The sequence below is a fragment of the Rhinoderma darwinii genome, assembly GCF_050947455.1.
Source record: "Rhinoderma darwinii isolate aRhiDar2 chromosome 5 unlocalized genomic scaffold, aRhiDar2.hap1 SUPER_5_unloc_7, whole genome shotgun sequence".
Lineage (NCBI taxonomy): Eukaryota > Metazoa > Chordata > Amphibia > Anura > Rhinodermatidae > Rhinoderma > Rhinoderma darwinii.
Window position 1 is genome coordinate 209,158 of NW_027461820.1, and position 24,979 is coordinate 234,136.

At 47.8% G+C, this 24,979-nt stretch overlaps 17 non-coding genes across 17 annotated transcripts; all 17 read left to right on the forward strand.

Annotated features, from left to right (window-relative positions):
- The first annotated feature begins 878 nt into the window (after positions 1–878).
- Positions 879–1,069, forward strand: LOC142696708 (U2 spliceosomal RNA). The gene has a single exon (XR_012864573.1). It is a non-coding gene; the product is annotated as a U2 spliceosomal RNA (small nuclear RNA).
- A 1,296-nt stretch (positions 1,070–2,365) lies between these two features.
- On the forward strand, positions 2,366–2,556 carry LOC142696710 (U2 spliceosomal RNA). Its single transcript, XR_012864574.1, has one exon. It is a non-coding gene; the product is annotated as a U2 spliceosomal RNA (small nuclear RNA).
- Positions 2,557–3,860: 1,304 nt separating this feature from the next.
- On the forward strand, positions 3,861–4,051 carry LOC142696711 (U2 spliceosomal RNA). The gene has a single exon (XR_012864575.1). It is a non-coding gene; the product is annotated as a U2 spliceosomal RNA (small nuclear RNA).
- Positions 4,052–5,319: 1,268 nt separating this feature from the next.
- Positions 5,320–5,510, forward strand: LOC142696712 (U2 spliceosomal RNA). Its single transcript, XR_012864576.1, has one exon. It is a non-coding gene; the product is annotated as a U2 spliceosomal RNA (small nuclear RNA).
- Positions 5,511–6,798: 1,288 nt separating this feature from the next.
- LOC142696713 (U2 spliceosomal RNA) lies at positions 6,799–6,989 on the forward strand. The gene has a single exon (XR_012864577.1). It is a non-coding gene; the product is annotated as a U2 spliceosomal RNA (small nuclear RNA).
- A 1,300-nt stretch (positions 6,990–8,289) lies between these two features.
- LOC142696714 (U2 spliceosomal RNA) lies at positions 8,290–8,480 on the forward strand. The gene has a single exon (XR_012864578.1). It is a non-coding gene; the product is annotated as a U2 spliceosomal RNA (small nuclear RNA).
- Positions 8,481–9,772: 1,292 nt separating this feature from the next.
- LOC142696716 (U2 spliceosomal RNA) lies at positions 9,773–9,963 on the forward strand. Its single transcript, XR_012864580.1, has one exon. It is a non-coding gene; the product is annotated as a U2 spliceosomal RNA (small nuclear RNA).
- Positions 9,964–11,251: 1,288 nt separating this feature from the next.
- LOC142696717 (U2 spliceosomal RNA) lies at positions 11,252–11,442 on the forward strand. Its single transcript, XR_012864581.1, has one exon. It is a non-coding gene; the product is annotated as a U2 spliceosomal RNA (small nuclear RNA).
- Positions 11,443–12,734: 1,292 nt separating this feature from the next.
- Positions 12,735–12,925, forward strand: LOC142696718 (U2 spliceosomal RNA). Its single transcript, XR_012864582.1, has one exon. It is a non-coding gene; the product is annotated as a U2 spliceosomal RNA (small nuclear RNA).
- Positions 12,926–14,205: 1,280 nt separating this feature from the next.
- LOC142696719 (U2 spliceosomal RNA) lies at positions 14,206–14,396 on the forward strand. Its single transcript, XR_012864583.1, has one exon. It is a non-coding gene; the product is annotated as a U2 spliceosomal RNA (small nuclear RNA).
- Positions 14,397–15,680: 1,284 nt separating this feature from the next.
- LOC142696721 (U2 spliceosomal RNA) lies at positions 15,681–15,871 on the forward strand. The gene has a single exon (XR_012864584.1). It is a non-coding gene; the product is annotated as a U2 spliceosomal RNA (small nuclear RNA).
- A 1,289-nt stretch (positions 15,872–17,160) lies between these two features.
- On the forward strand, positions 17,161–17,351 carry LOC142696722 (U2 spliceosomal RNA). Its single transcript, XR_012864585.1, has one exon. It is a non-coding gene; the product is annotated as a U2 spliceosomal RNA (small nuclear RNA).
- Positions 17,352–18,643: 1,292 nt separating this feature from the next.
- Positions 18,644–18,834, forward strand: LOC142696723 (U2 spliceosomal RNA). The gene has a single exon (XR_012864586.1). It is a non-coding gene; the product is annotated as a U2 spliceosomal RNA (small nuclear RNA).
- A 1,324-nt stretch (positions 18,835–20,158) lies between these two features.
- Positions 20,159–20,349, forward strand: LOC142696724 (U2 spliceosomal RNA). Its single transcript, XR_012864587.1, has one exon. It is a non-coding gene; the product is annotated as a U2 spliceosomal RNA (small nuclear RNA).
- A 1,296-nt stretch (positions 20,350–21,645) lies between these two features.
- Positions 21,646–21,836, forward strand: LOC142696725 (U2 spliceosomal RNA). The gene has a single exon (XR_012864588.1). It is a non-coding gene; the product is annotated as a U2 spliceosomal RNA (small nuclear RNA).
- A 1,288-nt stretch (positions 21,837–23,124) lies between these two features.
- Positions 23,125–23,315, forward strand: LOC142696726 (U2 spliceosomal RNA). The gene has a single exon (XR_012864589.1). It is a non-coding gene; the product is annotated as a U2 spliceosomal RNA (small nuclear RNA).
- Positions 23,316–24,607: 1,292 nt separating this feature from the next.
- On the forward strand, positions 24,608–24,798 carry LOC142696728 (U2 spliceosomal RNA). The gene has a single exon (XR_012864591.1). It is a non-coding gene; the product is annotated as a U2 spliceosomal RNA (small nuclear RNA).
- Positions 24,799–24,979: the final 181 nt, after the last annotated feature.

Below are 24,979 nucleotides of genomic sequence, written 5' to 3' on the forward strand. Positions count from 1 at the left end.
CCCGCCCGCTCGCCTGCCCGCCACAATGGACCTACCTGTGTACACTAGATGGATGTGATGGAATGTACTGTCGTCCCTACATTTCAAGAAGAAGTAAGAATTGCAGTTGCAACAAAGCCTTGCTTGCCTACAAAGAGAGCAGCAATTTGGATTTGTTACTATGTTACCTAGAAGAATAACAAACTGTGCAAGGATGGAGGTTGTAGGAGCAAGGAGAAGTTGTCTGTAAAGTTGGTGGATGCCTATTTTCCATTTTGCAGTCCCTTGTCTCCCTCTTGTGGCCTCCTGGAGGCAGCTAGCTGTGCAAAAAAAAGACAGCCTGGCGGCCGGCTGTTGCAGTGTTGCCCTCTCAGGCAACACTGAGTGACTGACTGAGCCTCACCGTCTTATATAAAGTTCAGACGGAACTTTGCACGTGTCATAGTGGAGCCCTCAGGATTCCAGAGCCAGCTTTCTGACATCATAATGGGGCCTCAGAGATAAAAGCCTGGGCCCAGGCAGTGTTGGTCAGTGCTGCTCAGCAGGCAGCACTGGACTGGACTGGATTACAGCTGATACAAGGTGTGAAGGAACAAGGGGTGGCTGTGGGCATGCACTTGCTGCCGCTGCCAGTGTTTATCTGCATGGCAGCAGGGCATTTGGGCGTTGCCAGGAAGGCGTTTTTATGTAGATTCCTCCTCTTTCAGCACTGCATTGTGGTGCAAGCAAAAGAAGCAAATCCTGTCTGGCTTCCTCTCCGGCCTTTATTCACCTCCCGTGTAGCTGTGAGTGTGTGAGCCTGCAGGGCCCCATGGAATTGCCTAGAAGTAGGCTGAATCGCTGCAAGGGCTGAACAGCAGTATCGGGCAGGCTCGGGCAACGCGCGGCCCGTTCGGGTTATCGCTTCTCGGCCTTTTGGCTAAGATCAAGTGTAGTATCTGTTCTTATCAGTTTAATATCTGATACGTCCCCTATCTGGGGACCATATATTAAATGGATTTTTAGAACAGGGAGATGGAAATAGAGCTTGCTCTGTCCACTCCACGCATTGACCTGGTATTGCAGTATTTCCAGGACCGGTGCACCCTTTCCTTATGTGTTGACTAAAAGCAGATTCCAAAAGTGTTTTTTGTCTTTGCTATTGTTTCTGTCTTTCTGAAGGGATCTCCCCTTTTAATCCCATTATTTCAACACCTGTTGGACAATGCATGAGTGATAATGAGCTCATTGATTAAATGCAATTAATGAATAGATTGCCACCTCTTGTTGTGTGTCGTCTGTGTTTCTGTGTTTCCGGCATTTCACATTGGAACACCTCATTCACCTTCCTTGTCTTCTCTCCGCCCTCCCTTTTAGGTAAGTTAAAGAGCTGCACCTGAGCCAGCCACTGATTGATTGATTGATTGATTGATTGATTGATTGATTGATTGATTGATTGATTGATTGATGCAGCACAACAGTCAAATAGTGGAGTGGAGTAGGGGAACAGCAAACAGCCAATAAAGCAGCCCGCCCGCTCGCCTGCCCGCCACAATGGACCTACCTGTGTACACTAGATGGATGTGATGGAATGTACTGTCGTCCCTACATTTCAAGAAGAAGTAAGAATTGCAGTTGCAACAAAGCCTTGCTTGCCTACAAAGAGAGCAGCAATTTGGATTTGTTACTATGTTACCTAGAAGAATAACAAACTGTGCAAGGATGGAGGTTGTAGGAGCAAGGAGAAGTTGTCTGTAAAGTTGGTGGATGCCTATTTTCCATTTTGCAGTCCCTTGTCTCCCTCTTGTGGCCTCCTGGAGGCAACTAGCTGTGCAAAAAAAAGACAGCCTGGCGGCCGGCTGTTGCAGTGTTGCCCTCTCAGGCAACACTGAGTGACTGACTGAGCCTCACCGTCTTATATAAAGTTCAGACGGAACTTTGCACGTGTCATAGTGGAGCCCTCAGGATTCCAGAGCCAGCTTTCTGACATCATAATGGGGCCTCAGAGATAAAAGCCTGGGCCCAGGCAGTGTTGGTCAGTGCTGCTCAGCAGGCAGCACTGGACTGGACTGGATTACAGCTGATACAAGGTGTGAAGGAACAAGGGGTGGCTGTGGGCATGCACTTGCTGCCGCTGCCAGTGTTTATCTGCATGGCAGCAGGGCATTTGGGCGTTGCCAGGAAGGCGTTTTTATGTAGATTCCTCCTCTTTCAGCATTGCATTGTGGTGCAAGCAAAAGAAGCAAATCCTGTCTGGCTTCCTCTCCGGCCTTTATTCACCTCCCGTGTAGCTGTGAGTGTGTGAGCCTGCAGGGCCCCATGGAATTGCCTAGAAGTAGGCTGAATCGCTGCAAGGGCTGAACAGCAGTATCGGGCAGGCTCGGGCAACGCGCGGCCCGTTCGGGTTATCGCTTCTCGGCCTTTTGGCTAAGATCAAGTGTAGTATCTGTTCTTATCAGTTTAATATCTGATACGTCCCCTATCTGGGGACCATATATTAAATGGATTTTTAGAACAGGGAGATGGAAATAGAGCTTGCTCTGTCCACTCCACGCATTGACCTGGTATTGCAGTATTTCCAGGACCGGTGCACCCTTTCCTTATGTGTTGACTAAAAGCAGATTCCAAAAGTGTTTTTTGTCTTTGCTATTGTTTCTGTCTTTCTGAAGGGATCTCCCCTTTTAATCCCATTATTTCAACACCTGTTGGACAATGCATGAGTGATAATGAGCTCATTGATTAAATGCAATTAATGAATAGATTGCCACCTCTTGTTGTGTGTCGTCTGTGTTTCTGTGTTTCCGGCATTTCACATTGGAACACCTCATTCACCTTCCTTGTCTTCTCTCCGCCCTCCCTTTTAGGTAAGTTAAAGAGCTGCACCTGAGCCAGCCACTGATTGATTGATTGATTGATTGATTGATTGATTGATTGATTGATTGATTGATTGATTGATTGATTGATGCAGCACAACAGTCAAATAGTGGAGTGGAGTAGGGGAACAGCAAACAGCCAATAAAGCAGCCCGCCCGCTCGCCTGCCCGCCACAATGGACCTACCTGTGTACACTAGATGGATGTGATGGAATGTACTGTCGTCCCTACATTTCAAGAAGAAGTAAGAATTGCAGTTGCAACAAAGCCTTGCTTGCCTACAAAGAGAGCAGCAATTTGGATTTGTTACTATGTTACCTAGAAGAATAACAAACTGTGCAAGGATGGAGGTTGTAGGAGCAAGGAGAAGTTGTCTGTAAAGTTGGTGGATGCCTATTTTCCATTTTGCAGTCCCTTGTCTCCCTCTTGTGGCCTCCTGGAGGCAACTAGCTGTGCAAAAAAAAGACAGCCTGGCGGCCGGCTGTTGCAGTGTTGCCCTCTCAGGCAACACTGAGTGACTGACTGAGCCTCACCGTCTTATATAAAGTTCAGACGGAACTTTGCACGTGTCATAGTGGAGCCCTCAGGATTCCAGAGCCAGCTTTCTGACATCATAATGGGGCCTCAGAGATAAAAGCCTGGGCCCAGGCAGTGTTGGTCAGTGCTGCTCAGCAGGCAGCACTGGACTGGACTGGATTACAGCTGATACAAGGTGTGAAGGAACAAGGGGTGGCTGTGGGCATGCACTTGCTGCCGCTGCCAGTGTTTATCTGCATGGCAGCAGGGCATTTGGGCGTTGCCAGGAAGGCGTTTTTATGTAGATTCCTCCTCTTTCAGCACTGCATTGTGGTGTAAGCAAAAGAAGCAAATCCTGTCTGGCTTCCTCTCCGGCCTTTATTCACCTCCCGTGTAGCTGTGAGTGTGTGAGCCTGCAGGGCCCCATGGAATTGCCTAGAAGTAGGCTGAATCGCTGCAAGGGCTGAACAGCAGTATCGGGCAGGCTCGGGCAACGCGCGGCCCGTTCGGGTTATCGCTTCTCGGCCTTTTGGCTAAGATCAAGTGTAGTATCTGTTCTTATCAGTTTAATATCTGATACGTCCCCTATCTGGGGACCATATATTAAATGGATTTTTAGAACAGGGAGATGGAAATAGAGCTTGCTCTGTCCACTCCACGCATTGACCTGGTATTGCAGTATTTCCAGGACCGGTGCACCCTTTCCTTATGTGTTGACTAAAAGCAGATTCCAAAAGTGTTTTTTGTCTTTGCTATTGTTTCTGTCTTTCTGAAGGGATCTCCCCTTTTAATCCCATTATTTCAACACCTGTTGGACAATGCATGAGTGATAATGAGCTCATTGATTAAATGCAATTAATGAATAGATTGCCACCTCTTGTTGTGTGTCGTCTGTGTTTCTGTGTTTCCGGCATTTCACATTGGAACACCTCATTCACCTTCCTTGTCTTCTCTCCGCCCTCCCTTTTAGGTAAGTTAAAAAGCTGCACCTGAGCCAGCCACTGATTGATTGATTGATTGATTGATTGATTGATGCAGCACAACAGTCAAATAGTGGAGTGGAGTAGGGGAACAGCAAACAGCCAATAAAGCAGCCCGCCCGCTCGCCTGCCCGCCACAATGGACCTACCTGTGTACACTAGATGGATGTGATGGAATGTACTGTCGTCCCTACATTTCAAGAAGAAGTAAGAATTGCAGTTGCAACAAAGCCTTGCTTGCCTACAAAGAGAGCAGCAATTTGGATTTGTTACTATGTTACCTAGAAGAATAACAAACTGTGCAAGGATGGAGGTTGTAGGAGCAAGGAGAAGTTGTCTGTAAAGTTGGTGGATGCCTATTTTCCATTTTGCAGTCCCTTGTCTCCCTCTTGTGGCCTCCTGGAGGCAACTAGCTGTGCAAAAAAAAGACAGCCTGGCGGCCGGCTGTTGCAGTGTTGCCCTCTCAGGCAACACTGAGTGACTGACTGAGCCTCACCGTCTTATATAAAGTTCAGACGGAACTTTGCACGTGTCATAGTGGAGCCCTCAGGATTCCAGAGCCAGCTTTCTGACATCATAATGGGGCCTCAGAGATAAAAGCCTGGGCCCAGGCAGTGTTGGTCAGTGCTGCTCAGCAGGCAGCACTGGACTGGACTGGATTACAGCTGATACAAGGTGTGAAGGAACAAGGGGTGGCTGTGGGCATGCACTTGCTGCCGCTGCCAGTGTTTATCTGCATGGCAGCAGGGCATTTGGGCGTTGCCAGGAAGGCGTTTTTATGTAGATTCCTCCTCTTTCAGCACTGCATTGTGGTGCAAGCAAAAGAAGCAAATCCTGTCTGGCTTCCTCTCCGGCCTTTATTCACCTCCCGTGTAGCTGTGAGTGTGTGAGCCTGCAGGGCCCCATGGAATTGCCTAGAAGTAGGCTGAATCGCTGCAAGGGCTGAACAGCAGTATCGGGCAGGCTCGGGCAACGCGCGGCCCGTTCGGGTTATCGCTTCTCGGCCTTTTGGCTAAGATCAAGTGTAGTATCTGTTCTTATCAGTTTAATATCTGATACGTCCCCTATCTGGGGACCATATATTAAATGGATTTTTAGAACAGGGAGATGGAAATAGAGCTTGCTCTGTCCACTCCACGCATTGACCTGGTATTGCAGTATTTCCAGGACCGGTGCACCCTTTCCTTATGTGTTGACTAAAAGCAGATTCCAAAAGTGTTTTTTGTCTTTGCTATTGTTTCTGTCTTTCTGAAGGGATCTCCCCTTTTAATCCCATTATTTCAACACCTGTTGGACAATGCATGAGTGATAATGAGCTCATTGATTAAATGCAATTAATGAATAGATTGCCACCTCTTGTTGTGTGTCGTCTGTGTTTCTGTGTTTCCGGCATTTCACATTGGAACACCTCATTCACCTTCCTTGTCTTCTCTCCGCCCTCCCTTTTAGGTAAGTTAAAGAGCTGCACCTGAGCCAGCCACTGATTGATTGATTGATTGATTGATTGATTGATTGATTGATTGATTGATTGATGCAGCACAACAGTCAAATAGTGGAGTGGAGTAGGGGAACAGCAAACAGCCAATAAAGCAGCCCGCCCGCTCGCCTGCCCGCCACAATGGACCTACCTGTGTACACTAGATGGATGTGATGGAATGTACTGTCGTCCCTACATTTCAAGAAGAAGTAAGAATTGCAGTTGCAACAAAGCCTTGCTTGCCTACAAAGAGAGCAGCAATTTGGATTTGTTACTATGTTACCTAGAAGAATAACAAACTGTGCAAGGATGGAGGTTGTAGGAGCAAGGAGAAGTTGTCGGTAAAGTTGGTGGATGCCTATTTTCCATTTTGCAGTCCCTTGTCTCCCTCTTGTGGCCTCCTGGAGGCAACTAGCTGTGCAAAAAAAAGACAGCCTGGCGGCCGGCTGTTGCAGTGTTGCCCTCTCAGGCAACACTGAGTGACTGACTGAGCCTCACCGTCTTATATAAAGTTCAGACGGAACTTTGCACGTGTCATAGTGGAGCCCTCAGGATTCCAGAGCCAGCTTTCTGACATCATAATGGGGCCTCAGAGATAAAAGCCTGGGCCCAGGCAGTGTTGGTCAGTGCTGCTCAGCAGGCAGCACTGGACTGGACTGGATTACAGCTGATACAAGTTGTGAAGGAACAAGGGGTGGCTGTGGGCATGCACTTGCTGCCGCTGCCAGTGTTTATCTGCATGGCAGCAGGGCATTTGGGCGTTGCCAGGAAGGCGTTTTTATGTAGATTCCTCCTCTTTCAGCACTGCATTGTGGTGCAAGCAAAAGAAGCAAATCCTGTCTGGCTTCCTCTCCGGCCTTTATTCACCTCCCGTGTAGCTGTGAGTGTGTGAGCCTGCAGGGCCCCATGGAATTGCCTAGAAGTAGGCTGAATCGCTGCAAGGGCTGAACAGCAGTATCGGGCAGGCTCGGGCAACGCGCGGCCCGTTCGGGTTATCGCTTCTCGGCCTTTTGGCTAAGATCAAGTGTAGTATCTGTTCTTATCAGTTTAATATCTGATACGTCCCCTATCTGGGGACCATATATTAAATGGATTTTTAGAACAGGGAGATGGAAATAGAGCTTGCTCTGTCCACTCCACGCATTGACCTGGTATTGCAGTATTTCCAGGACCGGTGCACCCTTTCCTTATGTGTTGACTAAAAGCAGATTCCAAAAGTGTTTTTTGTCTTTGCTATTGTTTCTGTCTTTCTGAAGGGATCTCCCCTTTTAATCCCATTATTTCAACACCTGTTGGACAATGCATGAGTGATAATGAGCTCATTGATTAAATGCAATTAATGAATAGATTGCCACCTCTTGTTGTGTGTCGTCTGTGTTTCTGTGTTTCCGGCATTTCACATTGGAACACCTCATTCACCTTCCTTGTCTTCTCTCCGCCCTCCCTTTTAGGTAAGTTAAAGAGCTGCACCTGAGCCAGCCACTGATTGATTGATTGATTGATTGATTGATTGATTGATTGATTGATTGATTGATTGATTGATTGATGCAGCACAACAGTCAAATAGTGGAGTGGAGTAGGGGAACAGCAAACAGCCAATAAAGCAGCCCGCCCGCTCGCCTGCCCGCCACAATGGACCTACCTGTGTACACTAGATGGATGTGATGGAATGTACTGTCGTCCCTACATTTCAAGAAGAAGTAAGAATTGCAGTTGCAACAAAGCCTTGCTTGCCTACAAAGAGAGCAGCAATTTGGATTTGTTACTATGTTACCTAGAAGAATAACAAACTGTGCAAGGATGGAGGTTGTAGGAGCAAGGAGAAGTTGTCTGTAAAGTTGGTGGATGCCTATTTTCCATTTTGCAGTCCCTTGTCTCCCTCTTGTGGCCTCCTGGAGGCAACTAGCTGTGCAAAAAAAAGACAGCCTGGCGGCCGGCTGTTGCAGTGTTGCCCTCTCAGGCAACACTGAGTGACTGACTGAGCCTCACCGTCTTATATAAAGTTCAGACGGAACTTTACACGTGTCATAGTGGAGCCCTCAGGATTCCAGAGCCAGCTTTCTGACATCATAATGGGGCCTCAGAGATAAAAGCCTGGGCCCAGGCAGTGTTGGTCAGTGCTGCTCAGCAGGCAGCACTGGACTGGACTGGATTACAGCTGATACAAGGTGTGAAGGAACAAGGGGTGGCTGTGGGCATGCACTTGCTGCCGCTGCCAGTGTTTATCTGCATGGCAGCAGGGCATTTGGGCGTTGCCAGGAAGGCGTTTTTATGTAGATTCCTCCTCTTTCAGCACTGCATTGTGGTGCAAGCAAAAGAAGCAAATCCTGTCTGGCTTCCTCTCCGGCCTTTATTCACCTCCCGTGTAGCTGTGAGTGTGTGAGCCTGCAGGGCCCCATGGAATTGCCTAGAAGTAGGCTGAATCGCTGCAAGGGCTGAACAGCAGTATCGGGCAGGCTCGGGCAACGCGCGGCCCGTTCGGGTTATCGCTTCTCGGCCTTTTGGCTAAGATCAAGTGTAGTATCTGTTCTTATCAGTTTAATATCTGATACGTCCCCTATCTGGGGACCATATATTAAATGGATTTTTAGAACAGGGAGATGGAAATAGAGCTTGCTCTGTCCACTCCACGCATTGACCTGGTATTGCAGTATTTCCAGGACCGGTGCACCCTTTCCTTATGTGTTGACTAAAAGCAGATTCCAAAAGTGTTTTTTGTCTTTGCTATTGTTTCTGTCTTTCTGAAGGGATCTCCCCTTTTAATCCCATTATTTCAACACCTGTTGGACAATGCATGAGTGATAATGAGCTCATTGATTAAATGCAATTAATGAATAGATTGCCACCTCTTGTTGTGTGTCGTCTGTGTTTCTGTGTTTCCGGCATTTCACATTGGAACACCTCATTCACCTTCCTTGTCTTCTCTCCGCCCTCCCTTTTAGGTAAGTTAAAGAGCTGCACCTGAGCCAGCCACTGATTGATTGATTGATTGATTGATTGATTGATTGATTGATTGATTGATTGATTGATGCAGCACAACAGTCAAATAGTGGAGTGGAGTAGGGGAACAGCAAACAGCCAATAAAGCAGCCCGCCCGCTCGCCTGCCCGCCACAATGGACCTACCTGTGTACACTAGATGGATGTGATGGAATGTACTGTCGTCCCTACATTTCAAGAAGAAGTAAGAATTGCAGTTGCAACAAAGCCTTGCTTGCCTACAAAGAGAGCAGCAATTTGGATTTGTTACTATGTTACCTAGAAGAATAACAAACTGTGCAAGGATGGAGGTTGTAGGAGCAAGGAGAAGTTGTCTGTAAAGTTGGTGGATGCCTATTTTCCATTTTGCAGTCCCTTGTCTCCCTCTTGTGGCCTCCTGGAGGCAACTAGCTGTGCAAAAAAAAGACAGCCTGGCGGCCGGCTGTTGCAGTGTTGCCCTCTCAGGCAACACTGAGTGACTGACTGAGCCTCACCGTCTTATATAAAGTTCAGACGGAACTTTGCACGTGTCATAGTGGAGCCCTCAGGATTCCAGAGCCAGCTTTCTGACATCATAATGGGGCCTCAGAGATAAAAGCCTGGGCCCAGGCAGTGTTGGTCAGTGCTGCTCAGCAGGCAGCACTGGACTGGACTGGATTACAGCTGATACAAGGTGTGAAGGAACAAGGGGTGGCTGTGGGCATGCACTTGCTGCCGCTGCCAGTGTTTATCTGCATGGCAGCAGGGCATTTGGGCGTTGCCAGGAAGGCGTTTTTATGTAGATTCCTCCTCTTTCAGCACTGCATTGTGGTGCAAGCAAAAGAAGCAAATCCTGTCTGGCTTCCTCTCCGGCTTTTATTCACCTCCCGTGTAGCTGTGAGTGTGTGAGCCTGCAGGGCCCCATGGAATTGCCTAGAAGTAGGCTGAATCGCTGCAAGGGCTGAACAGCAGTATCGGGCAGGCTCGGGCAACGCGCGGCCCGTTCGGGTTATCGCTTCTCGGCCTTTTGGCTAAGATCAAGTGTAGTATCTGTTCTTATCAGTTTAATATCTGATACGTCCCCTATCTGGGGACCATATATTAAATGGATTTTTAGAACAGGGAGATGGAAATAGAGCTTGCTCTGTCCACTCCACGCATTGACCTGGTATTGCAGTATTTCCAGGACCGGTGCACCCTTTCCTTATGTGTTGACTAAAAGCAGATTCCAAAAGTGTTTTTTGTCTTTGCTATTGTTTCTGTCTTTCTGAAGGGATCTCCCCTTTTAATCCCATTATTTCAACACCTGTTGGACAATGCATGAGTGATAATGAGCTCATTGATTAAATGCAATTAATGAATAGATTGCCACCTCTTGTTGTGTGTCGTCTGTGTTTCTGTGTTTCCGGCATTTCACATTGGAACACCTCATTCACCTTCCTTGTCTTCTCTCCGCCCTCCCTTTTAGGTAAGTTAAAGAGCTGCACCTGAGCCAGCCACTGATTGATTGATTGATTGATTGATTGATTGATTGATTGATTGATTGATTGATGCAGCACAACAGTCAAATAGTGGAGTGGAGTAGGGGAACAGCAAACAGCCAATAAAGCAGCCCGCCCGCTCGCCTGCCCGCCACAATGGACCTACCTGTGTACACTAGATGGATGTGATGGAATGTACTGTCGTCCCTACATTTCAAGAAGAAGTAAGAATTGCAGTTGCAACAAAGCCTTGCTTGCCTACAAAGAGAGCAGCAATTTGGATTTGTTACTATGTTACCTAGAAGAATAACAAACTGTGCAAGGATGGAGGTTGTAGGAGCAAGGAGAAGTTGTCTGTAAAGTTGGTGGATGCCTATTTTCCATTTTGCAGTCCCTTGTCTCCCTCTTGTGGCCTCCTGGAGGCAACTAGCTGTGCAAAAAAAAGACAGCCTGGCGGCCGGCTGTTGCAGTGTTGCCCTCTCAGGCAACACTGAGTGACTGACTGAGCCTCACCGTCTTATATAAAGTTCAGACGGAACTTTGCACGTGTCATAGTGGAGCCCTCAGGATTCCAGAGCCAGCTTTCTGACATCATAATGGGGCCTCAGAGATAAAAGCCTGGGCCCAGGCAGTGTTGGTCAGTGCTGCTCAGCAGGCAGCACTGGACTGGACTGGATTACAGCTGATACAAGGTGTGAAGGAACAAGGGGTGGCTGTGGGCATGCACTTGCTGCCGCTGCCAGTGTTTATCTGCATGGCAGCAGGGCATTTGGGCGTTGCCAGGAAGGCGTTTTTATGTAGATTCCTCCTCTTTCAGCACTGCATTGTGGTGCAAGCAAAAGAAGCAAATCCTGTCTGGCTTCCTCTCCGGCCTTTATTCACCTCCCGTGTAGCTGTGAGTGTGTGAGCCTGCAGGGCCCCATGGAATTGCCTAGAAGTAGGCTGAATCGCTGCAAGGGCTGAACAGCAGTATCGGGCAGGCTCGGGCAACGCGCGGCCCGTTCAGGTTATCGCTTCTCGGCCTTTTGGCTAAGATCAAGTGTAGTATCTGTTCTTATCAGTTTAATATCTGATACGTCCCCTATCTGGGGACCATATATTAAATGGATTTTTAGAACAGGGAGATGGAAATAGAGCTTGCTCTGTCCACTCCACGCATTGACCTGGTATTGCAGTATTTCCAGGACCGGTGCACCCTTTCCTTATGTGTTGACTAAAAGCAGATTCCAAAAGTGTTTTTTGTCTTTGCTATTGTTTCTGTCTTTCTGAAGGGATCTCCCCTTTTAATCCCATTATTTCAACACCTGTTGGACAATGCATGAGTGATAATGAGCTCATTGATTAAATGCAATTAATGAATAGATTGCCACCTCTTGTTGTGTGTCGTCTGTGTTTCTGTGTTTCCGGCATTTCACATTGGAACACCTCATTCACCTTCCTTGTCTTCTCTCCGCCCTCCCTTTTAGGTAAGTTAAAGAGCTGCACCTGAGCCAGCCACTGATTGATTGATTGATTGATTGATTGATTGATTGATTGATTGATTGATTGATTGATGCAGCACAACAGTCAAATAGTGGAGTGGAGTAGGGGAACAGCAAACAGCCAATAAAGCAGCCCGCCCGCTCGCCTGCCCGCCACAATGGACCTACCTGTGTACACTAGATGGATGTGATGGAATGTACTGTCGTCCCTACATTTCAAGAAGAAGTAAGAATTGCAGTTGCAACAAAGCCTTGCTTGCCTACAAAGAGAGCAGCAATTTGGATTTGTTACTATGTTACCTAGAAGAATAACAAACTGTGCAAGGATGGAGGTTGTAGGAGCAAGGAGAAGTTGTCTGTAAAGTTGGTGGATGCCTATTTTCCATTTTGCAGTCCCTTGTCTCCCTCTTGTGGCCTCCTGGAGGCAACTAGCTGTGCAAAAAAAAGACAGCCTGGCGGCCGGCTGTTGCAGTGTTGCCCTCTCAGGCAACACTGAGTGACTGACTGAGCCTCACCGTCTTATATAAAGTTCAGACGGAACTTTGCACGTGTCATAGTGGAGCCCTCAGGATTCCAGAGCCAGCTTTCTGACATCATAATGGGGCCTCAGAGATAAAAGCCTGGGCCCAGGCAGTGTTGGTCAGTGCTGCTCAGCAGGCAGCACTGGACTGGACTGGATTACAGCTGATACAAGGTGTGAAGGAACAAGGGGTGGCTGTGGGCATGCACTTGCTGCCGCTGCCAGTGTTTATCTGCATGGCAGCAGGGCATTTGGGCGTTGCCAGGAAGGCGTTTTTATGTAGATTCCTCCTCTTTCAGCACTGCATTGTGGTGCAAGCAAAATAAGCAAATCCTGTCTGGCTTCCTCTCCGGCCTTTATTCACCTCCCGTGTAGCTGTGAGTGCGTGAGCCTGCAGGGCCCCATGGAATTGCCTAGAAGTAGGCTGAATCGCTGCAAGGGCTGAACAGCAGTATCGGGCAGGCTCGGGCAACGCGCGGCCCGTTCGGGTTATCGCTTCTCGGCCTTTTGGCTAAGATCAAGTGTAGTATCTGTTCTTATCAGTTTAATATCTGATACGTCCCCTATCTGGGGACCATATATTAAATGGATTTTTAGAACAGGGAGATGGAAATAGAGCTTGCTCTGTCCACTCCACGCATTGACCTGGTATTGCAGTATTTCCAGGACCGGTGCACCCTTTCCTTATGTGTTGACTAAAAGCAGATTCCAAAAGTGTTTTTTGTCTTTGCTATTGTTTCTGTCTTTCTGAAGGGATCTCCCCTTTTAATCCCATTATTTCAACACCTGTTGGACAATGCATGAGTGATAATGAGCTCATTGATTAAATGCAATTAATGAATAGATTGCCACCTCTTGTTGTGTGTCGTCTGTGTTTCTGTGTTTCCGGCATTTCACATTGGAACACCTCATTCACCTTCCTTGTCTTCTCTCCGCCCTCCCTTTTAGGTAAGTTAAAGAGCGGCACCTGAGCCAGCCACTGATTGATTGATTGATTGATTGATTGATTGATTGATTGATTGATGCAGCACAACAGTCAAATAGTGGAGTGGAGTAGGGGAACAGCAAACAGCCAATAAAGCAGCCCGCCCGCTCGCCTGCCCGCCACAATGGACCTACCTGTGTACACTAGATGGATGTGATGGAATGTACTGTCGTCCCTACATTTCAAGAAGAAGTAAGAATTGCAGTTGCAACAAAGCCTTGCTTGCCTACAAAGAGAGCAGCAATTTGGATTTGTTACTATGTTACCTAGAAGAATAACAAACTGTGCAAGGATGGAGGTTGTAGGAGCAAGGAGAAGTTGTCTGTAAAGTTGGTGGATGCCTATTTTCCATTTTGCAGTCCCTTGTCTCCCTCTTGTGGCCTCCTGGAGGCAACTAGCTGTGCAAAAAAAAGACAGCCTGGCGGCCGGCTGTTGCAGTGTTGCCCTCTCAGGCAACACTGAGTGACTGACTGAGCCTCACCGTCTTATATAAAGTTCAGACGGAACTTTGCACGTGTCATAGTGGAGCCCTCAGGATTCCAGAGCCAGCTTTCTGACATCATAATGGGGCCTCAGAGATAAAAGCCTGGGCCCAGGCAGTGTTGGTCAGTGCTGCTCAGCAGGCAGCACTGGACTGGACTGGATTACAGCTGATACAAGGTGTGAAGGAACAAGGGGTGGCTGTGGGCATGCACTTGCTGCCGCTGCCAGTGTTTATCTGCATGGCAGCAGGGCATTTGGGCGTTGCCAGGAAGGCGTTTTTATGTAGATTCCTCCTCTTTCAGCACTGCATTGTGGTGCAAGCAAAAGAAGCAAATCCTGTCTGGCTTCCTCTCCGGCCTTTATTCACCTCCCGTGTAGCTGTGAGTGTGTGAGCCTGCAGGGCCCCATGGAATTGCCTAGAAGTAGGCTGAATCGCTGCAAGGGCTGAACAGCAGTATCGGGCAGGCTCGGGCAACGCGCGGCCCGTTCGGGTTATCGCTTCTCGGCCTTTTGGCTAAGATCAAGTGTAGTATCTGTTCTTATCAGTTTAATATCTGATACGTCCCCTATCTGGGGACCATATATTAAATGGATTTTTAGAACAGGGAGATGGAAATAGAGCTTGCTCTGTCCACTCCACGCATTGACCTGGTATTGCAGTATTTCCAGGACCGGTGCACCCTTTCCTTATGTGTTGACTAAAAGCAGATTCCAAAAGTGTTTTTTGTCTTTGCTATTGTTTCTGTCTTTCTGAAGGGATCTCCCCTTTTAATCCCATTATTTCAACACCTGTTGGACAATGCATGAGTGATAATGAGCTCATTGATTAAATGCAATTAATGAATAGATTGCCACCTCTTGTTGTGTGTCGTCTGTGTTTCTGTGTTTCCGGCATTTCACATTGGAACACCTCATTCACCTTCCTTGTCTTCTCTCCGCCCTCCCTTTTAGGTAAGTTAAAGAGCTGCACCTGAGCCAGCCACTGATTGATTGATTGATTGATTGATTGATTGATTGATTGATTGATTGATGCAGCACAACAGTCAAATAGTGGAGTGGAGTATGGGAACAGCAAACAGCCAATAAAGCAGCCCGCCCGCTCGCCTGCCCGCCACAATGGACCTACCTGTGTACACTAGATGGATGTGATGGAATGTACTGTCGTCCCTACATTTCAAGAAGAAGTAAGAATTGCAGTTGCAACAAAGCCTTGCTTGCCTACAAAGAGAGCAGCAATTTGGATTTGTTACTATGTTACCTAGAAGAATAACAAACTGTGCAAGGATGGAGGTTGTAGGAGCAAGGAGAAGTTGTCTGTAAAGTTGGTGGATGCCTATTTTCCATTTTGCAGTCCCTTGTCTCCCTCTTGTGGCCTCCTGGAGGCAACTAGCTGTGCAAAAAAAAGACAGCCTGGCGGCCGGCTGTTGCAGTGTTGCCCTCTCAGGCAACACTGAGTGACTGACTGAGCCTCACCGTCTTATATAAAGTTCAGACGGAACTTTGCACGTGTCATAGTGGAGCCCTCAGGATTCCAGAGCCAGCTTTCTGACATCATAATGGGGCCTCAGAGATAAAAGCCTGGGCCCAGGCAGTGTTGGTCAGTGCTGCTCAGCAGGCAGCACTGGACTGGACTGGATTACAGCTGATACAAGGTGTGAAGGAACAAGGGGTGGCTGTGGGCATGCACTTGCTGCCGCTGCCAGTGTTTATCTGCATGGCAGCAGGGCATTTGGGCGTTGCCAGGAAGGCGTTTTTATGTAGATTCCTCCTCTTTCAGCACTGCATTGTGGTGCAAGCAAAAGAAGCAAATCCTGTCTGGCTTCCTCTCCGGCCTTTATTCACCTCCCGTGTAGCTGTGAGTGTGTGAGCCTGCAGGGCCCCATGGAATTGCCTCGAAGTAGGCTGAATCGCTGCAAGGGCTGAACAGCAGTATCGGGCAGGCTCGGGCAACGCGCGGCCCGTTCGGGTTATCGCTTCTCGGCCTTTTGGCTAAGATCAAGTGTAGTATCTGTTCTTATCAGTTTAATATCTGATACGTCCCCTATCTGGGGACCATATATTAAATGGATTTTTAGAACAGGGAGATGGAAATAGAGCTTGCTCTGTCCACTCCACGCATTGACCTGGTATTGCAGTATTTCCAGGACCGGTGCACCCTTTCCTTATGTGTTGACTAAAAGCAGATTCCAAAAGTGTTTTTTGTCTTTGCTATTGTTTCTGTCTTTCTGAAGGGATCTCCCCTTTTAATCCCATTATTTCAACACCTGTTGGACAATGCATGAGTGATAATGAGCTCATTGATTAAATGCAATTAATGAATAGATTGCCACCTCTTGTTGTGTGTCGTCTGTGTTTCTGTGTTTCCGGCATTTCACATTGGAACACCTCATTCACCTTCCTTGTCTTCTCTCCGCCCTCCCTTTTAGGTAAGTTAAAGAGCTGCACCTGAGCCAGCCACTGATTGATTGATTGATTGATTGATTGATTGATTGATTGATTGATTGATTGATGCAGCACAACAGTCAAATAGTGGAGTGGAGTAGGGGAACAGCAAACAGCCAATAAAGCAGCCCGCCCGCTCGCCTGCCCGCCACAATGGACCTACCTGTGTACACTAGATGGATGTGATGGAATGTACTGTCGTCCCTACATTTCAAGAAGAAGTAAGAATTGCAGTTGCAACAAAGCCTTGCTTGCCTACAAAGAGAGCAGCAATTTGGATTTGTTACTATGTTACCTAGAAGAATAACAAACTGTGCAAGGATGGAGGTTGTAGGAGCAAGGAGAAGTTGTCTGTAAAGTTGGTGGATGCCTATTTTCCATTTTGCAGTCCCTTGTCTCCCTCTTGTGGCCTCCTGGAGGCAACTAGCTGTGCAAAAAAAAAGACAGCCTGGCGGCCGGCTGTTGCAGTGTTGCCCTCTCAGGCAACACTGAGTGACTGACTGAGCCTCACCGTCTTATATAAAGTTCAGACGGAACTTTGCACGTGTCATAGTGGAGCCCTCAGGATTCCAGAGCCAGCTTTCTGACATCATAATGGGGCCTCAGAGATAAAAGCCTGGGCCCAGGCAGTGTTGGTCAGTGCTGCTCAGCAGGCAGCACTGGACTGGACTGGATTACAGCTGATACAAGGTGTGAAGGAACAAGGGGTGGCTGTGGGCATGCACTTGCTGCCGCTGCCAGTGTTTATCTGCATGGCAGCAGGGCATTTGGGCGTTGCCAGGAAGGCGTTTTTATGTAGATTCCTCCTCTTTCAGCACTGCATTGTGGTGCAAGCAAAATAAGCAAATCCTGTCTGGCTTCCTCTCCGGCCTTTATTCACCTCCCGTGTAGCTGTGAGTGTGTGAGCCTGCAGGGCCCCATGGAATTGCCTAGAAGTAGGCTGAATCGCTGCAAGGGCTGAACAGCAGTATCGGGCAGGCTCGGGCAACGCGCGGCCCGTTCGGGTTATCGCTTCTCGGCCTTTTGGCTAAGATCAAGTGTAGTATCTGTTCTTATCAGTTTAATATCTGATACGTCCCCTATCTGGGGACCATATATTAAATGGATTTTTAGAACAGGGAGATGGAAATAGAGCTTGCTCTGTCCACTCCACGCATTGACCTGGTATTGCAGTATTTCCAGGACCGGTGCACCCTTTCCTTATGTGTTGACTAAAAGCAGATTCCAAAAGTGTTTTTTGTCTTTGCTATTGTTTCTGTCTTTCTGAAGGGATCTCCCCTTTTAATCCCATTATTTCAACACCTGTTGGACAATGCATGAGTGATAATGAGCTCATTGATTAAATGCAATTAATGAATAGATTGCCACCTCTTGTTGTGTGTCGTCTGTGTTTCTGTGTTTCCGGCATTTCACATTGGAACACCTCATTCACCTTCCTTGTCTTCTCTCCGCCCTCCCTTTTAGGTAAGTTAAAGAGCTGCACCTGAGCCAGCCACTGATTGATTGATTGATTGATTGATTGATTGATTGATTGATTGATTGATTGATTGATGCAGCACAACAGTCAAATAGTGGAGTGGAGTAGGGGAACAGCAAACAGCCAATAAAGCAGCCCGCCCGCTCGCCTGCCCGCCACAATGGACCTACCTGTGTACACTAGATGGATGTGATGGAATGTACTGTCGTCCCTACATTTCAAGAAGAAGTAAGAATTGCAGTTGCAACAAAGCCTTGCTTGCCTACAAAGAGAGCAGCAATTTGGATTTGTTACTATGTTACCTAGAAGAATAACAAACTGTGCAAGGATGGAGGTTGTAGGAGCAAGGAGAAGTTGTCTGTAAAGTTGGTGGATGCCTATTTTCCATTTTGCAGTCCCTTGTCTCCCTCTTGTGGCCTCCTGGAGGCAACTAGCTGTGCAAAAAAAAGACAGCCTGGCGGCCGGCTGTTGCAGTGTTGCCCTCTCAGGCAACACTGAGTGACTGACTGAGCCTCACCGTCTTATATAAAGTTCAGACGGAACTTTGCACGTGTCATAGTGGAGCCCTCAGGATTCCAGAGCCAGCTTTCTGACATCATAATGGGGCCTCAGAGATAAAAGCCTGGGCCCAGGCAGTGTTGGTCAGTGCTGCTCAGCAGGCAGCACTGGACTGGACTGGATTACAGCTGATACAAGGTGTGAAGGAACAAGGGGTGGCTGTGGGCATGCACTTGCTGCCGCTGCCAGTGTTTATCTGCATGGCAGCAGGGCATTTGGGCGTTGCCAGGAAGGCGTTTTTATGTAGATTCCTCCTCTTTCAGCACTGCATTGTGGTGCAAGCAAAAGAAGCAAATCCTGTCTGGCTTCCTCTCCGGCCTTTATTCACCTCCCGTGTAGCTGTGAGTGTGTGAGCCTGCAGGGCCCCATGGAATTGCCTAGAAGTAGGCTGAATCGCTGCAAGGGCTGAACAGCAGTATCGGGCAGGCTCGGGCAACGCGCTGCCCGTTCGGGTTATCGCTTCTCGGCCTTTTGGCTAAGATCAAGTGTAGTATCTGTTCTTATCAGTTTAATATCTGATACGTCCCCTATCTGGGGACCATATATTAAATGGATTTTTAGAACAGGGAGATGGAAATAGAGCTTGCTCTGTCCACTCCACGCATTGACCTGGTATTGCAGTATTTCCAGGACCGGTGCACCCTTTCCTTATGTGTTGACTAAAAGCAGATTCCAAAAGTGTTTTTTGTCTTTGCTATTGTTTCTGTCTTTCTGAAGGGATCTCCCCTTTTAATCCCATTATTTCAACACCTGTTGGACAATGCATGAGTGATAATGAGCTCATTGATTAAATGCAATTAATGAATAGATTGCCACCTCTTGTTGTGTGTCGTCTGTGTTTCTGTGTTTCCGGCATTTCACATTGGAACACCTCATTCACCTTCCTTGTCTTCTCTCCGCCCTCCCTTTTAGGTAAGTTAAAGAGCTGCACCTGAGCCAGCCACTGATTGATTGATTGATTGATTGATTGATTGATTGATTGATTGATTGATTGATTGATTGATTGATTGATTGATTGATTGATTGATTGATGCAGCACAACAGTCAAATAGTGGAGTGGAGTAGGGGAACAGCAAACAGCCAATAAAGCAGCCCGCCCGCTCGCCTGCCCGCCACAATGGACCTACCTGTGTACACTAGATGGATGTGATGGAATGTACTGTCGTCCCTACATTTCAAGAAGAAGTAAGAATTGCAGTTGCAACAAAGCCTTGCTTGCCTACAAAGAGAGCAGCAATTTGGATTTGTTACTATGTTACCTAGAAGAATAACAAACTGTGCAAGGATGGAGGTTGTAGGAGCAAGGAGAAGTTGTCTGTAAAGTTGGTGGATGCCTATTTTCCATTTTGCAGTCCCTTGTCTCCCTCTTGTGGCCTCCTGGAGGCAACTAGCTGTGCAAAAAAAAGACAGCCTGGCGGCCGGCTGTTGCAGTGTTGCCCTCTCAGGCAACACTGAGTGACTGACTGAGCCTCACCGTCTTATATAAAGTTCAGACGGAACTTTGCACGTGTCATAGTGGAGCCCTCAGGATTCCAGAGCCAGCTTTCTGACATCATAATGGGGCCTCAGAGATAAAAGCCTGGGCCCAGGCAGTGTTGGTCAGTGCTGCTCAGCAGGCAGCACTGGACTGGACTGGATTACAGCTGATACAAGGTGTGAAGGAACAAGGGGTGGCTGTGGGCATGCACTTGCTGCCGCTGCCAGTGTTTATCTGCATGGCAGCAGGGCATTTGGGCGTTGCCAGGAAGGCGTTTTTATGTAGATTCCTCCTCTTTCAGCACTGCATTGTGGTGCAAGCAAAAGAAGCAAATCCTGTCTGGCTTCCTCTCCGGCCTTTATTCACCTCCCGTGTAGCTGTGAGTGTGTGAGCCTGCAGGGCCCCATGGAATTGCCTAGAAGTAGGCTGAATCGCTGCAAGGGCTGAACAGCAGTATCGGGCAGGCTCGGGCAACGCGCGGCCCGTTCGGGTTATCGCTTCTCGGCCTTTTGGCTAAGATCAAGTGTAGTATCTGTTCTTATCAGTTTAATATCTGATACGTCCCCTATCTGGGGACCATATATTAAATGGATTTTTAGAACAGGGAGATGGAAATAGAGCTTGCTCTGTCCACTCCACGCATTGACCTGGTATTGCAGTATTTCCAGGACCGGTGCACCCTTTCCTTATGTGTTGACTAAAAGCAGATTCCAAAAGTGTTTTTTGTCTTTGCTATTGTTTCTGTCTTCATGAAGGGATCTCCCCTTTTAATCCCATTATTTCAACACCTGTTGGACAATGCATGAGTGATAATGAGCTCATTGATTAAATGCAATTAATGAATAGATTGCCACCTCTTGTTGTGTGTCGTCTGTGTTTCTGTGTTTCCGGCATTTCACATTGGAACACCTCATTCACCTTCCTTGTCTTCTCTCCGCCCTCCCTTTTAGGTAAGTTAAAGAGCTGCACCTGAGCCAGCCACTGATTGATTGATTGATTGATTGATTGATTGATTGATTGATTGATTGATTGATTGATTGATGCAGCACAACAGTCAAATAGTGGAGTGGAGTAGGGGAACAGCAAACAGCCAATAAAGCAGCCCGCCCGCTCGCCTGCCCGCCACAATGGACCTACCTGTGTACACTAGATGGATGTGATGGAATGTACTGTCGTCCCTACATTTCAAGAAGAAGTAAGAATTGCAGTTGCAACAAAGCCTTGCTTGCCTACAAAGAGAGCAGCAATTTGGATTTGTTACTATGTTACCTAGAAGAATAACAAACTGTGCAAGGATGGAGGTTGTAGGAGCAAGGAGAAGTTGTCTGTAAAGTTGGTGGATGCCTATTTTCCATTTTGCAGTCCCTTGTCTCCCTCTTGTGGCCTCCTGGAGGCAACTAGCTGTGCAAAAAAAAGACAGCCTGGCGGCCGGCTGTTGCAGTGTTGCCCTCTCAGGCAACACTGAGTGACTGACTGAGCCTCACCGTCTTATATAAAGTTCAGACGGAACTTTGCACGTGTCATAGTGGAGCCCTCAGGATTCCAGAGCCAGCTTTCTGACATCATAATGGGGCCTCAGAGATAAAAGCCTGGGCCCAGGCAGTGTTGGTCAGTGCTGCTCAGCAGGCAGCACTGGACTGGACTGGATTACAGCTGATACAAGGTGTGAAGGAACAAGGGGTGGCTGTGGGCATGCACTTGCTGCCGCTGCCAGTGTTTATCTGCATGGCAGCAGGGCATTTGGGCGTTGCCAGGAAGGCGTTTTTATGTAGATTCCTCCTCTTTCAGCACTGCATTGTGGTGCAAGCAAAAGAAGCAAATCCTGTCTGGCTTCCTCTCCGGCCTTTATTCACCTCCCGTGTAGCTGTGAGTGTGTGAGCCTGCAGGGCCCCATGGAATTGCCTAGAAGTAGGCTGAATCGCTGCAAGGGCTGAACAGCAGTATCGGGCAGGCTCGGGCAACGCGCGGCCCGTTCGGGTTATCGCTTCTCGGCCTTTTGGCTAAGATCAAGTGTAGTATCTGTTCTTATCAGTTTAATATCTGATACGTCCCCTATCTGGGGACCATATATTAAATGGATTTTTAGAACAGGGAGATGGAAATAGAGCTTGCTCTGTCCACTCCACGCATTGACCTGGTATTGCAGTATTTCCAGGACCGGTGCACCCTTTCCTTATGTGTTGACTAAAAGCAGATTCCAAAAGTGTTTTTTGTCTTTGCTATTGTTTCTGTCTTCATGAAGGGATCTCCCCTTTTAATCCCATTATTTCAACACCTGTTGGACAATGCATGAGTGATAATGAGCTCATTGATTAAATGCAATTAATGAATAGATTGCCACCTCTTGTTGTGTGTCGTCTGTGTTTCTGTGTTTCCGGCATTTCACATTGGAACACCTCATTCACCTTCCTTGTCTTCTCTCCGCCCTCCCTTTTAGGTAAGTTAAAGAGCTGCACCTGAGCCAGCCACTGATTGATTGATTGATTGATTGATTGATTGATTGATTGATTGATTGATTGATGCAGCACAACAGTCAAATAGTGGAGTGGAGTAGGGGAACAGCAAACAGCCAATAAAGCAGCCCGCCCGCTCGCCTGCCCGCCACAATGGACCTACCTGTGTACACTAGATGGATGTGATGGAATGTACTGTCGTCCCTACATTTCAAGAAGAAGTAAGAATTGCAGTTGCAACAAAGCCTTGCTTGCCTACAAAGAGAGCAGCAATTTGGATTTGTTACTATGTTACCTAGAAGAATAACAAACTGTGCAAGGATGGAGGTTGTAGGAGCAAGGAGAAGTTGTCTGTAAAGTTGGTGGATGCCTATTTTCCATTTTGCAGTCCCTTGTCTCCCTCTTGTGGCCTCCTGGAGGCAACTAGCTGTGCAAAAAAAAGACAGCCTGGCGGCCGGCTGTTGCAGTGTTGCCCTCTCAGGCAACACTGAGTGACTGACTGAGCCTCACCGTCTTATATAAAGTTCAGACGGAACTTTGCACGTGTCATAGTGGAGCCCTCAGGATTCCAGAGCCAGCTTTCTGACATCATAATGGGGCCTCAGAGATAAAAGCCTGGGCCCAGGCAGTGTTGGTCAGTGCTGCTCAGCAGGCAGCACTGGACTGGACTGGATTACAGCTGATACAAGGTGTGAAGGAACAAGGGGTGGCTGTGGGCATGCACTTGCTGCCGCTGCCAGTGTTTATCTGCATGGCAGCAGGGCATTTGGGCGTTGCCAGGAAGGCGTTTTTATGTAGATTCCTCCTCTTTCAGCACTGCATTGTGGTGCAAGCAAAAGAAGCAAATCCTGTCTGGCTTCCTCTCCGGCCTTTATTCACCTCCCGTGTAGCTGTGAGTGTGTGAGCCTGCAGGGCCCCATGGAATTGCCTAGAAGTAGGCTGAATCGCTGCAAGGGCTGAACAGCAGTATCGGGCAGGCTCGGGCAACGCGCGGCCCGTTCGGGTTATCGCTTCTCGGCCTTTTGGCTAAGATCAAGTGTAGTATCTGTTCTTATCAGTTTAATATCTGATACGTCCCCTATCTGGGGACCATATATTAAATGGATTTTTAGAACAGGGAGATGGAAATAGAGCTTGCTCTGTCCACTCCACGCATTGACCTGGTATTGCAGTATTTCCAGGACCGGTGCACCCTTTCCTTATGTGTTGACTAAAAGCAGATTCCAAAAGTGTTTTTTGTCTTTGCTATTGTTTCTGTCTTTCTGAAGGGATCTCCCCTTTTAATCCCATTATTTCAACACCTGTTGGACAATGCATGAGTGATAATGAGCTCATTGATTAAATGCAATTAATGAATAGATTGCCACCTCTTGTTGTGTGTCGTCTGTGTTTCTGTGTTTCCGGCATTTCACATTGGAACACCTCATTCACCTTCCTTGTCTTCTCTCCGCCCTCCCTTTTAGGTAAGTTAAAGAGCTGCACCTGAGCCAGCCACTGATTGATTGATTGATTGATTGATTGATTGATTGATTGATTGATTGATTGATTGATGCAGCACAACAGTCAAATAGTGGAGTGGAGTAGGGGAACAGCAAACAGCCAATAAAGCAGCCCGCCCGCTCGCCTGCCCGCCACAATGGACCTACCTGTGTACACTAGATGGATGTGATGGAATGTACTGTCGTCCCTACATTTCAAGAAGAAGTAAGAATTGCAGTTGCAACAAAGCCTTGCTTGCCTACAAAGAGAGCAGCAATTTGGATTTGTTACTATGTTACCTAGAAGAATAACAAACTGTGCAAGGATGGAGGTTGTAGGAGCAAGGAGAAGTTGTCTGTAAAGTTGGTGGATGCCTATTTTCCATTTTGCAGTCCCTTGTCTCCCTCTTGTGGCCTCCTGGAGGCAACTAGCTGTGCAAAAAAAAGACAGCCTGGCGGCCGGCTGTTGCAGTGTTGCCCTCTCAGGCAACACTGAGTGACTGACTGAGCCTCACCGTCTTATATAAAGTTCAGACGGAACTTTGCACGTGTCATAGTGGAGCCCTCAGGATTCCAGAGCCAGCTTTCTGACATCATAATGGGGCCTCAGAGATAAAAGCCTGGGCCCAGGCAGTGTTGGTCAGTGCTGCTCAGCAGGCAGCACTGGACTGGACTGGATTACAGCTGATACAAGGTGTGAAGGAACAAGGGGTGGCTGTGGGCATGCACTTGCTGCCGCTGCCAGTGTTTATCTGCATGGCAGCAGGGCATTTGGGCGTTGCCAGGAAGGCGTTTTTATGTAGATTCCTCCTCTTTCAGCACTGCATTGTGGTGCAAGCAAAAGAAGCAAATCCTGTCTGGCTTCCTCTCCGGCCTTTATTCACCTCCCGTGTAGCTGTGAGTGTGTGAGCCTGCAGGGCCCCATGGAATTGCCTAGAAGTAGGCTGAATCGCTGCAAGGGCTGAACAGCAGTATCGGGCAGGCTCGGGCAACGCGCGGCCCGTTCGGGTTATCGCTTCTCGGCCTTTTGGCTAAGATCAAGTGTAGTATCTGTTCTTATCAGTTTAATATCTGATACGTCCCCTATCTGGGGACCATATATTAAATGGATTTTTAGAACAGGGAGATGGAAATAGAGCTTGCTCTGTCCACTCCACGCATTGACCTGGTATTGCAGTATTTCCAGGACCGGTGCACCCTTTCCTTATGTGTTGACTAAAAGCAGATTCCAAAAGTGTTTTTTGTCTTTGCTATTGTTTCTGTCTTTCTGAAGGGATCTCCCCTTTTAATCCCATTATTTCAACACCTGTTGGACAATGCATGAGTGATAATGAGCTCATTGATTAAATGCAATTAATGAATAGATTGCCACCTCTTGTTGTG